Raw genomic sequence first — 22,857 nt, 5'->3', positions numbered from 1 at the left:
CTGTGGTGGTTTTCAGGCTATAGCAGCAAAACTGAGGAGTTGTGACAGAGGCCGGAAGGCCTCCAAAGGCTAGAATATTGATTCTCCTGCCCTTTACAGAAGACATTTACCGACCCCCGATAGAGAGCTCCCACATTCTTTTTAACTTCAGCATAACCTTCCAGGGTTATGTCAAGGAAACTGGGGCCCTGATGAGTTTGAGGGTCACACCCAGCAGGCCCGAAAACCCCTCCTTCTGCCTGGCTCACTGTTCTTGCTGTTATGCTGTTGCTGTTCTAGAATGCAGTAGGGCAGTGGGGATGGTTAAAGCAGATGACCTTTGGCACAATGCTCTGGCCTCTTAGATGATGTTTGAGGCTATAATCCCTTCTGTCCAGCGCCACAGAGTTGCTGTATGTAACACCTTCTGGGTGGTGCTACATAGTTTTCACAAATTTTTGCAAAGTCTCTCAGAATCCATCTTGTTTCCCTCTTTGCTTTGACTGTTAGGATGCTCGGAGCCAAGTTTGCAGCCTGCCTTCAGCAGTCTGATCTGGTCTGTGTTTTGGTTTTACCGACTTCATCCTGTTTTCAGATTGGTTTGTCCCTGATTTTTCTTTTTGTCTTGACCTTGCTCTCTGATTTTTTAAAAAATTAATTAATTAATTTATTTTTGGCAACGTTGGGTCTTTGTTGCTGCGCGTGGGCTTTCTCTAGTTGCGGCCAGCGGGGGCTACTCTTCATTGCACGGTGCGGGCTTCTCATTGTGGTGGCTTCTCTTGTTGTGGAGCGTGGGCTTCAGGCTCGTGGGCTTCAGTAGTTGTGGCATGTGGGCTTCAGTAGTTGTGGCGCATGGGCTTCAGTAGTTGTGGCACACAGGCTCAGTAGCTGTGGTGCGCAGGCTCAGTAGTTGTGGCACTTGGGCTTAGTTGCTCCGTGGCATGTGGGATCTTCCCAAACCAGGGCTCGAACCCGTGTTCCCTGCATTGGCAGGCGGATCCTTAACCACTGCGCCACCAGGGAAGCCCCTTGCTCTCTGATTTTTCCGTATCCTATGCATTCCTGACAGCTGCCTCAGTTCTTGAGGGGTGGGCTGGAGCAGACAGGAGTAAAGAAGAGGAAAGCACTTGCGAGATGTTTCCAGGTTTGTGCCCCCTGCGTGCCTGCGGGGTGGTGGGTGGTCTCCTGACAGATGATTCCAGAAGGAAATCAAGGCCCCATGGAGTGTCTTAACCAAGGTCAGACCCTGGGCAAGAACCAGGGTCTTTGGGTGTCCATCCTGGGTCAGACTTGGGAAGGTGACAGTGAGTGAGTTGGAAGGTGCAGGATCCCTACTGGACGCCCCGGGGCCCTTGGGAGCCACTTGGCCTGAGGGAAGACCCTGCAGTGGGGTAGGTGACGAGCTTACCACTCCTGGGTGGAGGGTCACTCCTGTCTGTTCCATATCCGGGGCGCAGGGATCGTGGAGTTGTTGCGGTGGCAGTGCTGCGGGTGTGTCCGCGTGGAGGGGCCTCTGGGCTCCGGTTCCAGCCTTGGTGCTCTGCGGACGCTCTGCGGACGCTTTCCAATGTTTCTGCTTCCTTCTGTTGACCCTGGGATATTTCTCTGAGCTGGAAAGGAAGTGGGGGGAAAACGTAACCCACGGGTAGAATCGGATGAGACCAGCAGCTGGCCGCCCGCTGGAGGGCATGTGTGGGTGTGTCTCCCGGAGACCTGGGGGCCCAGGCTCTCTGCCTCCTGTCTCCTGGGGTTGGCTTGGTCTTTGGTGACGTGTGTTTGTGTTTTAGGGCTTGTGAATGGAGCTCAGATGAGCCACGGGGCGGAGTCTGGTGTCTGCCTCTTACTGGCTGTGCGATGCAGCCTGGGACAAGTAATGGAGCCTCTGTGCAGAGCTTCTCAGTTTACTCACCAGTGAAATGGGGTGATGAATGACACGCGGCCTCAGAGGGTCTGGTGAGGCAGAGGGAGCTGAGGGGCCATTCGAGGCGTGAGTCGGTCCTTCAGGCCGTGTCTTTAGTCCCTCTCCTTCCTGTCTGCGGCTCGTAAGCCCTCGGAGCCCGCCCTGGGGCCAGGCAGGTGGGTCCAGCAGCCTCCTTCCCTTTGTCCCAAAGGGGCTTCAGGCCCGATCTGTCCCCAAACGGACGTGCGGTCCCCCCTCGCCCCCAGACCCCCCAGCCTGGGCTTCCTGCCTGAGTGTGGGGCCGAGCCAGAGAGCTGGGGGTCGCCCCAGCTGCCCTCTCACCCGCCCGGCGCCTGCAGAAGCCTCCATGCTGCCCCCGTCTGTTCTGTGCAGAGCTGCTGGGTGGACCCTGCGGGTGAGCGCCCTGACCTGACTCAGAGCCCCATGAGCCCTCAGGGCCTCCCGGCACCTCTTGCATGAAATCCAGGCCCTTCTCACTGCCTCGGAGGCCTGTCTGCCTCCGCGTCTGCTGACCTCCGACCTCCCCTTGGCGGACACCCCTGCAATAACTGTGTGCTATATTGGGGGGGGGTGGTACTTCTGGGCGGGAGGTCAGGAGGGGTGGGTGGGAGGGGAGTGGATTTTTCTTTGTGGCCCAGGGGGCCTCTCTGGGAGATGCTGGCAGTCAGAAGTCCCTGAGGCCAGGCCCGAGGGTGCACACAGCCGGGGCCCCGTGGGGAGGGGGTGCCTCGGGGGTCCCTGCTTGTCCTCACGCTGAGCTCCGGTGCCCACTGCAGACCCTCCGGGAGCATCGCCCACTGCTACTGTCTCCTTGGCCATGGCAACTGCCTGGCACCGCGGGCCTGCTCGTTAGGCTAACGGGGTGAGCCTGCTGGGCCAAGGTGGGGGGCCAGGACGTGCTGCCCTGGGGCTCAGTGGGGCTTGTCCGCCGGGCGACCGGCCACCGGGCCAGGAGCGGAGCGGGGGCGCTGGAGGAATGCTGCAGAGTCCAGCGGGAGTCAGGGGTCCCCAGGGTCCTGGGGGCTTGGGTCCGGTTTGCAGGGTGGGGTTCTGGTGGGAATTACGTGTGGTGGTGACTCCTGGGTAACTCCTGTGACCAGTTAAACGAGGGGAGGATGAAAGCTGGGGGAGAGATTGGGAGGCGCCCACTTTTCCCTGCCCCCCACACCCACCGACACCGTCTCCCACCCTCCTAAGTATTCTTAACCATTTTCACTTTTGCCCACTTCTGCTGCCTATACTCCATCTAGGCCACCGTACTGGGTGGAATAGTGTCCCCTCCCCCAATTCATGTGCTTCCCAGAACCTCAGAAGGAGACCTTATTTGGAAATAGGGTCGCTGCAGATGTAATTAGTTAAGATGAGGTCATGCTGGAGTAGGGTGGCCTTAAATCCAATAGGACTGGTGTCCTTATAAGAATAGAAAGTCGTGTGAAGGCGGAGGCAGAGAATGGAGTGATGTGTCTACAAGCCGAGGATTGCTGGCTAGATCCATGCAACAGACTCCCGCGGAGCCTCCAGGAGGGACCACTCCACCCGACGCCTTGATTTCAGACTTCTGACCTGCATAGCCATGAGAGAATACATTTGTCTTGTTTTAAGCCCCCTAGTTTGTGGTAAGTTGTTATAGCAGCTCCAGGAACCTAATACAGCTCTCATCATCCCTTGCTTGGACTACTGCAGTAGCCTCCTCACCCGTCAGCCTGACCCGCTGTTCCCCACATGGCAGCCAGAGGGTTTTCTTTTAGGCCTGTCCCTCCTGTGCTCAGAGCCCTCCCATCTCAGACAGCATAAAAGCCAACTCTTTAATCTTGCTTACAAGTCCCTGCACAGTCTGTGCCCCACCCCGCCCCATTCCCTTTCTGATCTGCTCCCCTTGTTCACACTCTGTACCAGCCACACTGACCTCCTTGTTGAAATTTACCTGACATGTGCCTGCCTCAGGATCTTTGCACTTGTTCTGCCTGCAACACTCTTCCCCCAGGTGTCCGTGTGACTTGCGTCATTTCTCTGCCATCTTGGCTCAGATGTCACCTTTATGTGGGTCCTTCTCTGGCCTTAATTAAAATTGTACCCTCTCCTCCTCAAGCCCTCTCCTTCCCTCCTTCTGATGAGCTATGGTTTTATCTGTTTAACTTGCTGTTGTCTGTCATCCCTGCTAGAATGCATGTTCCAGAAGGGCAGGGACTTTGGTCCACATTCCCTGCTGCACCGCCATTCTAGAACAGCTCTGGACACACAGTAGGTGCCCAATAAATGTGTCGACTGTCAGGTTCTGGCTGGGCATGGCCGGACCTGGCATCCCAATGCAGGATGTCTTGGGATCCCAAGTTGTCTGCCTTTCCCTGCATCTGATACCTTTTCCCTCACCTGTGGCCCTCCTCAGACCCCCGGAGGTCGCTGGGCCTTCAGCCGCTCCCTCCCTGTCTTTCCTGTGGGTGGTCATGACAGTCCCCTGCGGAGCAGAGCTGATGCCTGAGCTCTGAAGTGGCTGAGGTTTGAGATAATAAGGTCCTGGCTACTTCAGGCCTCAGTTTTCCCATCCCCAAAATGGACACAATCAGATCGCTCATCTCTCGAGGCTGTTGGGAGCGTTAAGTGAGGTCACACAGGAAGGGGCTTGCTGCCTGACACTGAGAGCACAGAGAAAGACTTCAGTCCGATTGGTGCTTGGTGGCGGTGGTGTCAGTTTGCTGTGCTGGTTTTCAGAGGGAGGGCGAGACATCATAGCCGGATGGCTCCAGGTGCCTGGGGGACTTTAAGCCCGTGTTCCCTTAGGCAGGTGGCCTCTGGATGCTCTTGTGGCCTGAGACGTCTCCTTCCTGGCCCCATGCGCCCATCCCCTCCATCACAGGAAGGTGAGCTCTGTAGGGTCCGAGGGGGGCATTCCCAGGGCCTGTGAGGCCTGTCTGTTGTTTGCTGAGAGAGAAGACCCCAGGTAACTTCACGAAACCCAGGGACAGGAGGAACCCTTCTCCCTTTCTTGGGCTGGGTTCTTCTTTCACTCTGTGCCTCAGTTTCAGCATCTGTAAAATGGGGATAGATGTCTTCCCTGCCTCCTAGGGGAGTGGGCTGGATTAGGGCACCTGGGGTGGCCTCTGTGATGGTGACCTGCCGTGGATAGGTTGTGTGCATGCCGTCTTCCTCCCCACCTTCCTCGTCTGGTCTCTGGGCAGGGCTGGGGGCTGAGCTGACAGAGGTTTTATGGGCGAGCTCACTCCGTGTTGTTGTATGTTAGCTCATTTAAGCCCCACAATGACCACAATGACAGCTGTGGCCAGAACTGTTAATTTCCCTGTTTAATGATGGGAGAATCAAGGCACAGAGTGGTGATGTCATTGGTTCAGGGCACACGGCTTGTAAGCTCTTTCCTTGGCGGGTGGCTGTCACAGGCAGGACCTGGCCTTTCCTCCTGTCTCCCTTTCCCGTGGACTGTGGATCCCCAGGCAGGGGGGTCGGCCTGGGTCCACCATGTGCCCAGCCCTGGGCGCCTCAGCTCACCTCTCTGGCCTGGCCTGGCCTGTTTGCCTCGAGGTCACACTCCCAGGCTCCCCGCAGGCTCCTGGGCTCTGCCTTGCAGGAAGCTGACCCCGCTGTCTAGACTATAAATAGTAGCCGCAGCGGCGGGCAGGAAGCTGCGTCTCATGGCACCTGGGCGCTGGCTGCTGCCCCCTTGCTGCAGCGCCTCCTGGAACTGTGCTTCTCCCGGTGGGAATGCCGAGGCGGAAGCGTATGTGCACCCCAGGCGCTGCTCTGCAGGTTTGCTGTGTGACCTTTGGGCCCCCGTTGCCCTCTCTGTGCCCCTGAGCCCCTGGCCATGTGTCCGGGATGCCTCTGATCTCCCCGTGCTGTAAAGAGCGCCTCCACGGTGTTTGGATGGCAGCCAGGGAGGTGTGGAGGGTTTGGTGGGTGGTCTGACACTGGGGGGACAGTTAGTGTTCTCCTTGGAGGGGAGGTAAGTGGGAGGGGGCCATTGAGGGAGCCTGGGGAGGGGAGATGGGCCCTTTCCAGATGCAGGGTGGAAGGGGTGTGGGGGAGGCTAAGGTGGAGCTGCCTGGAGGGTCCTGGACTGGGAGGCAGGCCATGGGGTGGGCGCCGGGCATTTGAGACCCATCTTGTTTACTGGGTTGCTGTGTAATTTTCGTACAACCTCTCTGGGCCTTGGCATCCTCCTCCCAGATTTTCTGGCAGGAGAGAGACGCACAAGGGTTTCGCAGCAAGGAGAGTATTTCGTCGTGTCCTCTGTCATCTGTCGCGTTGCGACGGCTGCTATTGTTAATATCGTTCTGTTGTCACGGGGCAGGTTTCACCTTGTCCCTGTCCGTACTGCCAGGTCCTTGGAGACCCGGCTCTTGGGCAGGGGTCGGTGAGGTGTGCTCACCAGCAGCCACGGGGGGAGGGTGCTGACTCACACCAGGGATGCCCCTAGTGGCCGTGCTGCTGGGCACACTGGGTGGCCTCTGCTTCCCCAGTGCCCGCTCACCACCCACCAGCTGTGTAGTGAGGGCTTGGCCCCTTGGGTGGTTTTCCAAGCATGAGTGTCGTGCTGCCGGCCAGTTGAACCTTGCAAAGCCTTCCATTTTCCCGGAGGTTGTGTGCTCTGTTGGTGCCAGTGGCGTTCCTGACCTGGAATGCAGGGACGCGGCGGCTTCAACAGGGCGTCTTCCCTGTATGGACCTTGCTGGAGTGGGGGATGAACAATAGGGCGGTTCGTGACTGGTCCCCAAACCCCACAAAAGTTGCCCAAGAAAATGGATTGATGAGTTATTTGTTGTCATCTTAGGGAAGTCTCTGGTGATAAGCCCCAGGGCTCTGCCTGCTTCACGTTTTCATCAAAGGCTAGACTGGGCACCCTCGGGGTATGTGTTCACCGTGCAGATGACAGAGCGGGGTGTTCTGTAGGAGTGGAGAGACTGAGTCACGTGGACTCAGTACTTGCCTGCTGGAGCTCAGGGTTTGTGGGGTGGGCCTTTGGGGCAGTTCCCTCGAGGCCCAGAGATTTTTGGAGCCTGTGGGGAGGAGGATAATGGTCTCCTCCAAAGATGTGTACGCCCCTAAACCCCAGAACCTGTGACTGCGCTATGTTACATGGCAAAGGGGAATTAAGTTTGCAGATGGAATTAAGGATGCCAGTCATTTGACCCTGAGGTGGAGGAAGTTATCCTGGGTAATCCTGGTGGGCTCACAAAGGTCCTTATATGGGAGGCAGGAGGTTAGTCCAAGAGATTTGAAGGTGCTGTGCTACTGGCTTTGAGGATGGAGGGAGGGGCATGGAGCCAAGGAGTGCAGGCAGCCGCTAGAAGCTGGAAAAACAAGGAATGCGGGCTCGCCGAGAGCCTGCTGCAGGAGCACAGCCCAGCTGACACCCTGGTTTTCGCCTTGTTGGATCCATTTCAGACTTCTGATCTCCAGAACTATGAGATAAGAAATCTGTGCTGTTTCAGGCCACCGCGTTCGTGATCATTTGTTACAGCAGCAAGAGGAAACTCAAACAAGAGCCCTCATCTTCCCTGAGACCCCTAGCAGCCAGGTGCCACCTGGTCATTTAGACCGTGTGTGTCCCTGCAGCCAGTGGCCTTGGAATCAGGTGACCGCTCCGTGTCTTGCCCTTGCCCTGGGGCTATGGGTGAGGGACACGGAGTGAACAGAAGGACCTGCAAACTGTAAAGGCTTGTGCTGGAGAAAAAAATGAAATGCAAGGGCTTCCCTGGTGGCGCAGTGGTTGAGAGGCCGCCTGCCGATGCAGGGGACGCGGGTTCGTGCCCCGGTCCGGGAAGATCCCACATGCCGCGGAGCGGCTGGGCCCGTGAGCCATGGCCGCTGAGCCTGCGCGTCCGGAGCCTGTGCTCCGCAACGGGAGAGGCCACAACAGTGAGAGGCCCGCGTACCAACAACAACAACAAAAAAATGAAATGCAAGAAAAAAAAAATCTAGAAGCAGAGAGATGACCAGCAGGGAGGGAGTGGTGTGAAGTAGGGATGTTTGTGTGTTCATTTATTCCTTCAAATCCGGTGGAGGTACCTGGCTCCAGTGAAGGCCCAGAGGGAAAAAAAATGTGTCCCCAGCCTGTCCGCCCCAGCCGTGACGAGCCACAGATGATTCTTCTGGGTGGGGTCTCCCGAGGGGCAAGTGCTTCACATTCTCGGAGCAGACGGGCGATGCCACATGCCGCTTCCTTCCGGGCTTTATTGAAAAGAGAAGGAAAATGGCCCACGCCTTCGGCCCGAAGGCCCTCTGGGCCGTCGTCCAGAAACCTGAAGCCTGCAATTAAATGAAACTGGATCCTTAGGTGGGGAGAGCTTCTCTCCCCTGAAGAGGAGGCTCTGGAGACCGGGCCCTGGGGAACCACTGCTCGCGGATAGGCTGTACGGGGTCTGGGGAGACGGTGGGAATGTTCTAGCCAGTCTGAGTCCAGGAGGCTGGGCTCTGGGCCACCAGCTAAGGTGGCGGCTGCCTTTTATCCAAAAAATAAAAAATAAAAATTACAGGTGGCTTTCTCGTCATTTGAGCTTCCTCCCCAGAGACTGACACTTCTCCACTGGACATGTGCTCGTCTAAGAATGTTGTCACACTTGCACGGGCCTCTGCACGGTTTCCTGCACGGCCTGGGGCCCCGTCTCATCTCCAGGCTGGAAGGATGCACGTGGCCGCGTCTTTCTGTGTTTGCCGCTCTGCAGTTTGCTGTTAGAATGAGCCACAGGACTCTGCCCGTTTTGTAGGTCAAAAGTGGTCGAATATCGACAGCTTTTATATAACTCGGCCTAGTAATTTCCTCTCCACGTTGAGACAGGCAAGCAGACCGGAGTGGTTCCGAGCAGGGATCCTGATGGCTTGGGTCCCCGTCCTTCCTGGCCTCTTTCCAGCTGCGAGATGTCACTCTGTGCCTCAGTTGCCCTATAGGTAAAATAGGGACTGAAATAGTACCTATTTTCTAGGACCGTTTTGAGGATTAGAAGCGTAACACACAAGGTTTATCGTGTAGCTATTATTGTTATTTTAAAAAATTCCCTGGCGGTCCAGTGGTTAGGACTCTGTGCTCTCACTGCCGAGGGCCTGGGTTCCATCCCTGGTCGGGAACTAAAATCCCTCGAGCTGCGTGGTGTGGCCAAAAAAGAAAAAAAAGAAAAGAAAATAGGATTTTGCGACGTGTTGGTGCAGTTAGATCTAGTTGATGAATTTTAACTTCTGGAGAGATAGTATCTTGTCATGGGGACCCAGGACACGTGATTGGCGTAGTCCCTAGATACCGCTTGGGTTGATGGCCGTGTTTGGAGCTTCTCTGGGTGCTTCCAGGTGCTCACGTGCTCTCCTCCTCCATGTGTTCCTGGGAGTGGGACTGCTGGCTTGTGGCTCTTCCAGCCGATGCTGGCAGGTTCTGCAGGGGGCTCCCTGGCTGGCCCTCTGTGGTAGGGTGTGAGGTCTCCCCATGGCCAAGGCCGTGGGCAGGGCGTGTGGCTCGACGGCTCCTTTATGAAAAAGACTTTCTTGGTTTTCAGAAGCAGAACCAACCAGTTCTTTGTATTTTTATTTTATTTTATTTCATTTTATTTTATCTTATTTATTTTTGGCCATACCACGTGGCAAGGGTCTTAACTGCTGGACCGCCAGGGAAGTCCCTGTGTTCTCTAGAAATTGGAAAATTAAGACACAAAAAAAGCCTGCACACACACACACACACAAAAATACAACCATGTTCTCACCACCCCCCCCCCCCACCCAGAGAGAGAGACTGTTGGCATCTTGGTGGTGACTTAAGGCCCGTTCCTGCCTCAGTCTTCTCATCTGTGAAGTGGGGAAGGTATTGCCCTGAGGGTTGCCGGCGATCCGGCGAGGAGCTCTGTCACCTTCGTGGGCTGGCTGTTTCCTTTCTGGGCCTCAGTTTCCCCATCTGGAGAGTGGCATTCGTGGTAGCACTTGCCTTCTGGGAGGCTGTGGGGATTAAGAGTCTCTTTGACCGGGCACGGGGCGCACAGTAGGTGCTTTGTGATGGTGAGCAGGTGACCTGTGTGCACAGACTCGGAAGGCCAGGGTGCACACACCTGCCCTTGGGGTGGGGGGCGCTGCAGGGGGCCGTGCGGGGCTGGGGCCGAGGGTGGGCAGGGTGTCCTCTCCATGCCTGGCTGTGCAGGTGGGGGTCTTGGCTGGAGGGGCTCAGCTGCCCTCCTCCCCGGGTCCCCGAGGAGCCGGCTCAGTGGAGATCTCTAAGGCGATTAAGTGGGTTCATTTGATCCTGAACGTGAACTTGAGCAGGCGGCTTATCTCCTGGAGATGAAAGCCGGGCTGGCGAGGAGCCACCTGGCCCACGCAGGGAGTGCGGGATTTTCTCCTCCACCCCCTGCCCAGCCGGGGCCTGTGCTGGGGCCTTTTGCCCCACCCGCCTCCAGCCCCTTCAGCCACATGCGATGATGGACCGAGGGCCAGGTGCTTTTCCGGGTCTCAGAGCGGCAGGCTTGCCGTGTTAATTCGTTTGATCCTCTCAATCTCGCGAGCTAGCAACGATCGCATCATCACTTTCCCTGTGTTACAGGCAAACAGCTAAGGCTCAGAAAGGTCGGCTGGCTTACCCAGAGCCACACAGCATCCTGACAACCCCTGACGATATTTAGAGCATATACTTGGAAAATCCCCTTTACTCCTTGGCGCTGAAATTCCTCCTGAATACGGTCTTGACTTTGCACAGAATTAACAACAACAATAACAACAATCAGTGTACACTGTAGTGTAAAAGGAAATGGGAGGAAGTGCTGCTGGCTCCCACTCAGAATGAGTAAGTGTCGATGCGATGCAAGTGAGATCAGAAGCGTTTCGGTTCTGGAAACACATGAAAGTGATGCTAAAGAAAAAGCTAGCGTCTGGATCGGTTCCGGCAGGTTTTTTTTTAAACGGCCAGGTTATTTGAAAATTGTGTGGAGAGGGTGGCTTTCGTGGCGTGGGACTGTCCCACTGGCCGAGCGCCAGTCCCAGGACAGCCAGTAACATCCCTGCCAGTTTCTGAGGTGTTCCAGAGTGGGGACCCTGCCTTGGAGACCCCCTCGGCCCTAACAGCACAAAGACAACAAGATGCTGTGAGTGGGGGGTGGGACCCCCTGTGGTCGAGACCCTCCCTGCTTTCATAGTGGCAGACCAGACACTGTGGTCCCCCTCCCCCATCCACTGTCTGGCTCGGCACCCACACAGCCTCCTCCTGGCCCCTGAATCCATCCTCTCTTGTCCCTGCTGTGCTCTCCATGCTGCAGGCAAAGGGATCCTGTCCGAAGGAGAATGAGAATCTTCAGCTCCTTGCCTCACCCTCTCCCTTCCCTTTTTCCTCCTCCTCTGAGAATAAACCCAGAGGCCCCAAGGGTGCCGGGGAGCTGTTCACCCTCACTGACCCATCTCCTGGCTCTTGCTCCAGCCACATCCCTCCCCACCCCGGCCTCTGCACTCAGCCGCTGCACTTGCTGTTCCCCCACCAGGCATGCTGTTCCCTGCGATCGGCATGGCGGCTGCCGTCAGGTCTCAGCTCAGATGTCACCCTCAGGAGGACCTCCTGGCTGCCCAGTCAAGGGCACCCCCTGCAACCACTGTCCCAGCCGCCCACTTAGGTCTGTAGTTGTTGATCGATGAAGTTTCTTGGTTGATTTCTTCCCCTGGTGTGTGTTGTTGGCCTTCCCACATCAGGTCACTTCCGACGAAGCAGGAGCTCCTCTGTCTTGTTTGCTGCTAGGCCCCCAGTGCCTGGAATGGTGTCAGGACGTAATAGGGGCTTTTGGTCAGTTAGTGTTGACGGCCAATGGGTCCCTTGGCAGCGAGACCAGCACTGGCCTGACCTGGAGGAGGGGGACTAGGGTCCTGGACACAGGTCCCTTGTCACTCAGGTGGGTTCTACCCTGTCTGGAACTGACCAGACCAAGGGGCTGGCCCAGCGGAGGGTGGGTGCCACTGACTGCTATTTCCTGCCCAGGAATAGAGGCCCTTAGGGGTCAGGGTAGGGGTGGGGTCAGTGTGGCGACGTAGCCCCCGGGATTCTTTTGGCAGTGTCTGAAGACATTTCGTTTATCCCAGCCTGGAGGAGGTGTCACAGGCATAGCGGTTTGACGCCAGAGATGCTGTGAACATCCCCCAGTGCACAGAGCAGCCCACAATGACGAATGATCAGGCCCAAGTGTCTTTAGCGTGAAGACCGGGCATCGGGCCTTAGGAACTCACATCTTGATTGTGCCCCGGGCAGGGGAGGGCAGGAACACCTAGATTCCCTTTTCATGCTGCGTCCGTATTTCTGTGGCCCAGAGCATGCTCTCCCCTCCCCTCCCCCCCGGGCACTTCCCTGATAGGGCTGATGGGGCGCTGGATGGTGGATGAGGCTGGATGTGATCTAGCGGCCCTGGGGCCAGTTCACAGCTCGCCTAGTGGCTGTTCTGTGCCCCGGGTCCCCCGCCTCCACTCCACCACAGAAGCAGGAACTTTCCAACACAGAGCCCGGCTGTGAATCAGCGCCACTCACTCTGGGCAGTACGTGGGGCCTCTGGGGCTGTTTTCAGTTTCTACCAAGTTTCTCACTGTGACTCAGTGTTGCCCCCCGGCCCCTTGACCCAGGCTTCTGAGCACCTTCTGAGCTCCTGTGGGACATCACAAAGAGCTGGCTTTGAGGCTGCCCTTTGCTGGGTGCTTCGGGCCTCAGTCTTCTCATCTGTGTAGTGGGAACAGCGAGGGAGATGTTACGGGTGTTTACTGTCATCAAACAGTGGATCCCAGGGGCCGCATGTGCCCAGGGTGTGCATGGAGGGAAATGAAGCAGACACTAGGGGGTGAAAGCTGGGAGACTCACTGGGGGACTCACACGGGGGAGGCCCGTGCCCTGTATCCCCTCCAGCTCTGTCCGTGGAGGATCTGGGTGGAGGACCGTGTGTCCAGGGGCTTCTGTCCTCCATGACAGGCAGTCGCCAAGCCCAGTCGGGGATGGTGGCCTCCGTCTCTCACTGGGTCGTGCTTCAGAGGCTGGGGCGGGGGGCCCGTGCCCCAGGTATTCTCCTCATGACCTGGCTCAGGGCTTGAGCCTGGTGTCCTAGGTGCTGAGGGGCTGGGCTTGCGTCCCTGGGGAGGCGGGCTGGTGAACCCCGATGGCGAGCTTGCACTGAGCACCTGCCATGTGCCAGACTGTATATTTCTGCACAGAGTAGCCCTCAGCATCACCCCCATTTTACAGATGGGGAAACCAAGGCTCGGAGGAGCAAGGTGACGGCCTCAGGCTTAACAAAATGGTAGAGCTGGGATTTGTGCCTGAGCCGTCCTGGTTTTAACTCCCCTGCTTATCACCTTCACCTTGTAGCAGAGGAAACAGCCTCAGAATTTAGGCCCCGGCGTGGGGTCGCCCAGCTAGACCCTGGTGCAGCTGGGATTGGGTCCGGGTCTCCGGCCAGATCCCGGGCTGCTGGGACTCTGTGTATGGACTCCCTTGCTGGGCCTCTCTGTCCCCATCTGTGCAGGATGGGCTGGTGCCCGGGTCACAGATGCTGGGGTGGGTCGGGGCTGGTCTTGGGGAGCGGGAGTGTGCAGAGGGAGGCCTGTCGGGGTGGGGGAGGAGTGGGGTGCTCCAGTAGTGTGCAGAAGTCCTGATCTCCCTTCAGGACCAGGTCAGCGGGAACCACCCCTCCCGCCTGCGTTGCTGGACTCATTGGAATATCCCCTGGGCCCCCGGTGACAAATCTCTTTCACCATCTCTTGACCCAGACAGTTAATTGCTTCTGGCGATCAATCGTTGGTTCCGTGACACCCCTGCTCTCCCCGGCAGCCCCTGGCCCTGCCCTGCAGCCACGAATGGCCCAGACCCTGCTCCTGGGCAGGGAAGCTTGGGGCAGGGTGGGAGGCTCTGCAGTGGTTTTCCCTTCCAGCTGACCGTCAGGCAGCCTCCTCCCGGGGGACCCAGCAGCTGGCATTGTAGGGCCCTTGGCCTGTGCTCCTACAGGGTGGAAACTGAATTAGCTTTACAGAGAGCCTATGATGGGGCCTCTGAGGGACTTTCAGAGGCTTCTGGAAGTTTCCACCCCATGCAGTCCCCTGTGCCCCATTCCCAGAAAGCCCACTGTCTTATCTCCCACCCCTCAGGGGACTCCCAGGTGGAGGTGATGTGTGGTTAGAGTGGATGCCTGGATGCAAATCTTAGCTGTGGGAACCCTGGGTACACTTTCTTGCCTCTCTGCCTCATTGCCCCCATCTGTAAAATGGGGAGAGTCATAGTAACTCGTGTGTACGGTGGTTGTAAGAATTAAACCAGTTAGTAATTGACAGGGCTTAGCACGGTGCCCACGCAGTGAAAGCCTCAGGGGAGCTCCAGGTGTCTGCAGCTGGTGATGCCGGTGGTGGACAGACAGGTAGACGGACAAATGGCTTCTCCGTGCTGCCGTCTTGGGCCTCCGCAGGCCTCGGAGCGAAGCCCCTGGCCCTCCCGGCCTGATCTGTGCTGCCTGCCCTGACTTGGCCTGTGCTGGGCCGGGAGCCAGGCTGCTGACACCCGTGTGGCCCGAGCCCCCGTCTGCCCCCCTTCCCTCCAGAAACGGTCGATATCCTGGCTCCTTCCTGGCGTCTAATTGCTCTTGTCGGCTGCTGTCTCCGCAGATGGCCCCACGCCCCGTAGCGAGGAGGCGGGCGGGAGGTTTCTGAGCAGTGTGTTCTGGGGCCAAATTGAGGGTGGAGTGGGGGCAGAATGGGGCAGCCGAGGGAGGACGCCCGGGCCCCCATCTCCCTGCCCCTCCCTGGCTGTGCCATCTCGGGCAGGTTGCTGAACTTCTTTGGGCCTCAGTTTCCCCATCTGTGAAATGGGGTCAGGATAGACGGCCCAGGACCTGGCACATGGTGACTGTGCACGCAGGAGCGGCTATTATTATTGCTGTGGTGACCATCGTGGTTGTTTGGCCTGTGATCAGCGCAGGTCTCTTTTGGGAGCCCGGATAGGTGGACTGGGGGCTGGGGGCCTGCGGGCAGGGTCAGTGCGGATCCTCATTCTCCTCCTGACGGTGTGCCCCCCTTGGATGGGCCTGAGCCCCCTGGAGTGGGGCCGTGGCCCCCATGGTTGGATGGGCTGTGCCCCCTTTGGGTGGGCCCATGTGTCCCCCTCTGATGGGCCACAGCCCCTCCTCCCCTTTTGTCCTCCCCCAGGCCCTGTCCACTCACATCCACACTGGCTGTGGCCTTGGCTTTGCTGCGCCACTGCCCTGCCCCCACGCCCCGGCAGTCGCCGGCTGCTGCAGGCTGGTGGGGAATCAGAGACCTGGGTGAACTCTCCATGATTGCCTCTCCGCAGCTTCAAGGAGAGCCGGCCTCAGCTGTCACTTGAGAAGGAAAATAAAATATCCCAGTGGCTTCTAAGTGGAAGAGCTGCCTCCCTCCCGCTCTGGCTGTCTGGGCTGCTTGCTACGACAGTGACAGGGAAGGGCCACACCCGGTCCCAGGGGACAGGGGAGACTTCCCTGTTCATCGGGTGTGAAGAGACGTGTCTGGCAGACCCAGGCAGCTCTGGGAGGGGCGTTAGGTCCCCCACACCCTAACACCTCAGGACCCTGGCCTGCTCCTGCCCTGGGTGCCTGGGTCACACTGTACCTGAAGTCCCCAAATCCAGCCTGCAGAGATGGCTTCCGGAAGTTATGCCTGCCCACTGGGGGCAATGCCCGGATCTGCGGGATCGCGTTTAGGGCGTCGGTAGAACACGTTTCGTGGCTTTTGCTCATCTTGGCCTCGTATGGTTCACGCTGCCACATGGAGGCTCACGTGGGCATCACTTCCCTTTCCTCAAAGTGGCGGGCATTGCAGCAGCCCCTGGGCCCTGGATGATTTTGTAGAACTTGACCTGTGCCCACTGAGGGGGTTTGAGATGGGAAGGCAGGGGCTGCAGGTGGAGGAGCATCTTTTCTCCAAGGCTGGCTCGGGGACCTGGTTCCAGCCCGGACGGTCCTGGGCAGGGACCTTGTCCCAGCCTCCCGGGCTCATTGGCAGATTGGTCGAACTTGACCTGTGCCCACTGAGGGGGTTGAGATGGGACAGCGGGAGCTGCAGGTGGAGCGTCTCCTCTCTGAGGGCTGGTGCCGAGGCTCCTGGGCTGGCGCGGCAGAGCCTGGCGGGGGGTCCTGCCCTGGGAGGAGGTGATGACTGGGGAGGGCTATTGTGGGTGAGTTGTGGCTCCTCCTCCTCCTCCTCCTCGTCAGGCGCTGGCTTCTGGCCTCTGCACTGACTGGGGAGAGAATCGTGGAGAACCCGCCCCCGGGGGTGGGGTGGGGAACCACTGAAGTGGGTGGCAGCCTGGCTGTGTGATCCCCTCTTGGAGCCTCAGTCTGTCCATCCAGGAAATGGGTAGCAGCAGCTCAGGAGGCTGCAGGGAGGGTTAAGTCGGGTTCCTGCTGCCCGGCTCAGGGTCTGAGAACATAGGGTAAGGGTACCACTAACAGTAACAGCGCTCAGCCCCGTGTGCACGGTTAAGGCCGCCTGGGTGCCCGTCCTGACTTCTCTCATCAGCTGTATAACCCCTGGGACAAGTGACTCAACCCGCCCCCCCAAGTCTCAGTTTCCTCATCTGTAAAATGGGGATAATAACATAACCTACCTGGGGACTTCCTTGGCAGTCCAGTGGTTAACACTCCACGCTTCCACAGCAGGGGGCACAGGTTCGATCCCCGGTCAGGGAACTAAGATCCCGCATGCCATGCGGCGCGGGCAAAAAAAAAAAAATGCTCTGTAGACTTTTAAAAAAATAATAATAAAATAAATAAAATAGCCTACCTGAAAGGTTGTCGGGAGTTAAATGAGTATGTAAAGGCTCAGCTTGGTGTCCTCACAGGAGTAACTAAACGCTAGTTATGGCCACTGTTATTATTGCCGTTGTTGTTGGTTTTGTGACTGCAGCCAGATTGCATGTAGCTGAGTATGAGGGAGTGTGGGCTGCCTGGAGGAGGAGGCCGTTGGGCTTGTGAGTGTAGGTGGGACTCGCATGGGTATGGGAGGCGCATGGGGGGCTTTTCAGCGGTGGGGAGTGCGGGGATTGGGTGAAAGACGGCAGGCAGGTCCAGGCCTCCCCCAGTGCCTTCTGTGATCCTGGCCCCACTGTGCACCGGGCACTGTGTTAAGTCTGTTGTGAGTCGGCTGGGCCCACTGTGTGCCAGGCCTTCTCTCAGCCCTGCTGTCAGCTGCACCTCACAGCGTTGGCCCTACTGTGCTGAACCCTCCTCTGTATGCAGTCTCTTTTACTCTGAGCCTCACCCTGCTGTTCCCACTGTGCATCTGCCTTTGCGTCAGGCCTTGTGGCCTCAGTGAGGGATAAGGCAGGCCCTTTCCTGGAAGGCTCAGGGTCTGCTGGAGGTGGCCAGGCAGAGTTTTTGGGTGAGATGGCAGTGAGGGCCAGGATATGACTGGACTAACTGGAAAGGCTTATAACATCGAGGGGAGGGGAGAGGACATCATAAGCTGGGCTTTGAGGGATGTGTAGGAGTTCTTTGGAGAGACAACTTGCTATCACTTATACCAGGGCAAATTGTGGGCACAGACCTGTCTGATACGGGTCTGTTTGGCTGTGAAATGAGCACACTGGGGAGGAATTTGCCAGGGTCCCTGGGAGTGGGGGTGGGTCAGGGGATTCAAGAAAGGGTTCATGTCCCAGCTTTTTTCTTTTGCTTCCAGCTGAGAGACTTGGGACAGGTGACCATTCCATGCCTCAGTTTCTCTGTTTCCCCATTTCTCTTGGAGTGTTGCTGTGAGGGTCCTGAAGTGGGGAGATGCAGAAAGCGCTTACTGTGATTAATAAGCTTGTTGAGGTCTACGCTGTGCCGGGCGCTGCTCTAAGGGGCTCTGCTGTATTAACTCATTTAGTGGTCACAGCAGCCCTTCGAAGGGACACTGTTACCATCCCTCAGTTTATAGACAGCGAAATAGAAGCACGGGGAGATGAAGTGACTTGGGTGTCCAGTGCGGGAGTGGCCGAGCCAGGACTGGTACCCCGGCTGCCTCTGTCACTGCCTTGCCCGTCTGCAGGCACTGCGGGGGCTCTATCAACACCCCTCTCCTTCTCACACCTGGAAAGTGTGCCTCCTGGGGCCCTGCCGAGGGTACGGCCCACGTGGCTGGAGGCCCAGAGGAGGCTGGGCTGGGAGGGAGGATTTGTTCTGAGCCCTGGCCTGTGCAATCACTTTTAGCAACCTGCCCAGGAGCAGGTGGAGGCAAAGGCCCGGTGTTGCTAGGGCCTCCAGGGGCCAGTGGGGTCGGGGCCTTGCCTCTGGGTGGCTATAGCACAGCCTGGTGGGAAAGGTTTGGAGGTCCTGAGGTTCAGCTACAAAGCACTTGCCTGGCACTGAGACTTCAGCCCTCAGGTTCTGACCTTAGGAGAGACTCCAGTGCAGAGAGAGGCTGAGGCTTGGCCTGGGGAAGAGAACACCACCTCCATGGAGCTGACAGGGATTGACGCGGAAGTGTCCTCCCTGGCCATGCCTCACGCTGTTCTACTTGGTCATGCGTTAGATCCGAATGTGCCCCTCCCCTCCCGTGGCCTCGCCCTGGAAACAAAACCCAGGCCGGTATCACCCCCCCGCCTCGCCCCGTCCACCACCGCTTCCAGTTTAGCTGGGTCCTGTCTCCAGGCCTCTGCATTTGCTGCGCCTTCCTCCTTATCTCTTCAGCCCTGGGCTCCAGTGTCACCTCCTCGGAGACCCTACCTGTCTTCTAGTCCTCCCCCATACCCCATCACGCCTGTCATTCATTGCAGGTTTATGCTGGTTTATGTCTGTTACTTCAGTCACTGCCCTTTGATGTCGTCTGGCTCTTTTCTTTTTTCTTCCTCTTTATTTTATTTTTTTATTTTTGGCCTCGCCACACAGCTCTGGGATCGAAGTTCCCGGACCAGGGATTGAACCCTGTGCCCTTGGCAGTGAAAGCTTGGAGCCCTAACTACTGGACCATCAGGGAATTCCCCATCTTGCTCTTTTCTTGATGTATCTGTGTGGTGTTTGAGTGTGGGTAGGTGTGACCGTGTCCCCCGAGGACCCTTGTCTTTCGTATTCATGGCTCCATCCCTGTGCAGGGGCTCTGTCAAGCTTGTCAACTGGCCGAAGGTTGATGCTGGTATCCCAGTCAAAGCTGGACAGCTCTCTGGGTTTGAACCCAACTGGCTCTGCCCTCCTGCACCTGTGTGGCCTTGGACTGCTAGCTTCCTGTCTCCGAGCGGGGTGGATGGACACTTTGGGTCAGCCTCTGTGGCTGGGGTAATCTGGGTGGGCTTCCTGGAGGAGGAAAAAGGCAGTGTTATGCTGGTGCTGGGAAGGCAGAGGAGGGGGTGGGAGGGCAAATGGCAGAGTTGAGGGCCAAAGCTCTGAGGGGGGCCTGATGGGGCTTGTTTGGGGGCTTGGTGCCATGTGGGGGCAGGTCTCAGCCCGTGGGCCCTGGGGAGCTGTTGAAGTGCTTAAGGGAGGGTTACCGAGGGCCTGGGGGAGGGGAACCCTTGGAAGCCGTCCTCTTTCCTCTATCTGCTCTGCTGGGAAACCAGTCTGGTCAGCCCCCCTTCCTTCCCTCCCCCACTCTCTCCCCCAGGGGTGGGGGGAGAGGAGGTTGTGGCTGGGATTCAGCAGTTGGGCTGGGCCACGACAGGACCATGGCTGGAAACACGGTGCGGGGGGCTGGCTCCCCCGCGGAGCCTTCCTGGGCCAAGCGCATGTGTGTGGGAGTGCGTGGGAGCACAGTGTGCGCAGGCATGCACGAGTGTGAACAAGTGAGTGAATGAGGCCGTGAGTATGTGCGTGTGTGACTGAGGATGTGCAGCAGTGTCCGCATGAGCATGACTGAGACCTTGAATGAGAGGGTCTGCTCCCTGGCTTGAGCCCCTTGCACAGGGGTCAGAGCCGCCCCCCTCCTAGGAGGCCCAGGGACCCGGGGACCTTCAGGGCCCACGGAGGTCCCACTGGGTGCAGCTCTGCTTAGGGAGCTGTTGAGCCCCCTCCCTGCTGGGGGTGCCTGGGGTCAGCCTGGGAGTGGCCACCTCCCCACTCCCGCTCTCCTTGTTCACGCTCAAGGAGGGTCCCCCCACCAGTGCCCTGGCTCCCGAGGCTTAAAGCGCTTGGACCTGGGTTCAAATCCTGGTTCTTTCCCTTCCCTTCCTGACCTTGAGTGAGTTACTGCTGAACATCGGCTTCCTGGCCTGGAAACAGAAGCCCCCATCCCTCCCTCCCTCCCTCCCTCCCTCCCTCCCGGGGTGGTTGTGAGGATTACGTGAGGTACCCGGGAAGCAGCCCGAGCACAGCAAGGCCACAGGAAGTGCATGTGGTTCTCCTTCCCTCCCCCACCCAGAGCTGTCGCTGTCCAAGCCGGGAGCCCAGCACAGCCGCCAAGGCTCCCCTTCCATCCCTCGCCCGCCCGCGTGGATTCTACTTGCAAAATGCTCTCCATCCCATCCACTTGTCCCGCTTCCACCCTCACCCATCCTCCACTCCACAGCCCGAATGCACTCTCCAAATTCCGGTGGGACTTGTCCCTTCTCTGCATGCGAAACCCTCCTAAGGGTCTCCCTGCCCCTGGGAATAAAATCCCAATCCGAGGGGCCCTGCGGCGATCAGCCCTGCCCACCCGGTTCACACACACACTCACTCCGCTCCGCTTCCTTCCAGCCTCCGTGCTGTGATCAGCTGTTCTCTGCCCGCATCCCCCATCCTCTCGCCAAGCGCACCTTTCACCTTCCTCCGTGGGGCACAGCGTGGCCGTCGCTTCTCCTGGGAAGTCCCCAAGTTTTCTAGGCTGGGAACTGCTCTCTGGACCTGCGTGTTGTGGGCATTGCTGGGAGATGCTCTGTATGGCCCCCTGGGGCCGGCCCAGGCCGGTCTTGACCTCACGCCATCAGGTGCTTTGTGTCCATTGGGGGACTGCAGGGGGGACTGGCTGGGGCTGGGAGATGGTGGGAAGCAGGTGGGGTCTGATCTCCCAACCCTTCCACAGTGGTGCCTGGGGAGAGCGCCCAGCCACCTGACCCCGCCTGAGCCCTTTGCAGGACCTGCTGCAGGGGGCTGGCCACAGAGGCTTCTGGGAAGCTGGGATGGCTACGGAGACATGCCTGGGCCTCCCTGTTTCCAGCCTTCCTGCAGGGCCCTGTCTCTGGAGCTGCCGCAGATGGCAGGACAAGTGTCAAGCCTGGAGGCACTGTAGCGAAAAAAACCTTAAAAGGACAGGAAAGAAGGGGCAGGGTCCTTCCCCATGTGCCGCCTGCAGCTGCCCCTTTTAGGGTTCCTTGGGGTCTTGGAGCTTAGCTGCCAGCCCCTGCCTTGGGGTCATAGAACGCCCCGCAGGAACTGACTGCTGCTAGTGAGCCCACGCTGGCTCTGAAAGCACTTTACCTCCACGGCATCCCTGTAAGGTCGGTGTTTTTAATGTATCATCGTTCCCATTTTTAAAAATGAAAAAAAATTTTTTTGGCCACGCCATGTAACTTGCGGGATCTCAGTTCCCCAACCAGGTATCAGACCCGGGTCCTCGGCAGTGAAAGCGCGGAGTCCTAACCACTAGACCACCAGGGAAGTCCCCCTCGTTTCCATTTTAGAGATGAAGAAACTGAGCCTCAGAGAGGTGAAGCTACTTGTCCCAGGGTGCACAGCTAGGAAGGGCAGAGCCCAGATTTGAACTCAGGGAGCCTGGGCCCAGAGCCTGAGCCCTGCATGCAGCTGCCTCAGCCTTGTGAGAGCCGGAAGCCGCAGCTCCACTCGCCTTTGATCCCTGGGTGGGGGCAAGGGGTGCAGAAGGGGTTCCCTAAATGTCCACTCGAGGCTGAGATGTTTGCGAAGGGACGGGTCTTGGAGACAGCCGTGGGGAGTGGGCCCATTTTCTGGATGGGAAAACCAAGGTCAGAGACTCCAAGGTCACAGCCGTTAGTAGAGGAGCTGGGACCACAGCCAGGGTTTTGATCTCTCTCTAGTGGTCTGCCCATTACTATTTGTTTACTTGTTCTTTTTCTTGCAGAAGCTAACACAATAAAGAATGCATAGGGACTTCCCTGGCTCTCCAGTGGTTAAGACTCCACACTCCCAATGCAGGGGGCAGGGATTCAATCCCCGGTTGGGGAACTAAGATCCTACGTGCCGCACAGCACAGCCAAAAAAAAAAAAAAAAAAAAAAAAGCATAAACACGTGGCTGCAGATTAATGAATAATTGTGAAGGAGTCACATGCGGTCTTCTCTCCAGAGGTGCTTAACATCCTAACTTTTGTGGGAATCATCTTTTTGTTCTAGTGTGACTGCCCCTGCAGACCTCTCTACTCGTGAAAGTAGAGTCTTGCCATTCCCAGAATCTTATCAATGGAATCCTCGCGTGTGCTTAGCCTCTGAGTCTGACATCCCTCCATGTGGTTGTGTGTCTGTAGTTTGTCCCATTTTATTGTGGGGTAGTATTCCATGGTATGGATGTACCGCTGTTTGTTTATCCCTTCATCTATGGATGGACTGTGTTCAGTTTTTTGTGGTTATGAATAAAGCCGTTATGAACATTCATGTACACATCTTTGTAGGAGCATATGTTCTCATTTTTCTTAGGTAAATATCCAGCAGTGGAGTTGCTGGGTCACATGGTCACCCAAATGTATGTTTAACTTGGTAAGAAACTGCCAAGCTGTTTTCCAAAGTAGTTGCACATTTTGCACTGAAGTAGTGACGTCTGAGAATTCCAGTTGCTCTGCATCCTCGTCAGCACTTGGCATTGTCTGTCTTATTTTAGCCATCCAGGTGGGTGTGTAGTGGTCTCTTAGTTTGCACTTTCCTGATGACTGATGATATTGACCATCTTTTCATGTGCTTATTGGCCGTTTCTGTATCCACTTCTGTGAAGTTCTATCAAGTCTTTTTGCCCGTTTTTCTGTTGGGTTGATTGGCTCTTATTTATTTGTGAGCGTGCTTTTTACTTTCTGGACACTAGTGTTTATTGTGCTGGTTTTGACTTTGAATGGTGACTCAGAAATTCTTGAATGAGAGTC

The 22,857-nt window shown here is 57.4% G+C and overlaps 1 protein-coding gene across 25 annotated transcripts in view; it reads left to right on the top strand.

Annotated features, from left to right (window-relative positions):
• NCOR2 (nuclear receptor corepressor 2) overlaps positions 1–22,857 on the top strand; it is a 223,385-nt gene that overhangs the window by 6,926 nt on the left and 193,602 nt on the right. The gene's annotated exons all lie outside the window — the stretch shown is intronic.

Source organism: Lagenorhynchus albirostris, chromosome 14, assembly GCF_949774975.1.
Source record: "Lagenorhynchus albirostris chromosome 14, mLagAlb1.1, whole genome shotgun sequence".
Lineage (NCBI taxonomy): Eukaryota > Metazoa > Chordata > Mammalia > Artiodactyla > Delphinidae > Lagenorhynchus > Lagenorhynchus albirostris.
The sequence above is the reverse complement of the archived record's forward strand: the minus strand, read 5'-3'. Positions and strand labels throughout refer to the sequence as shown.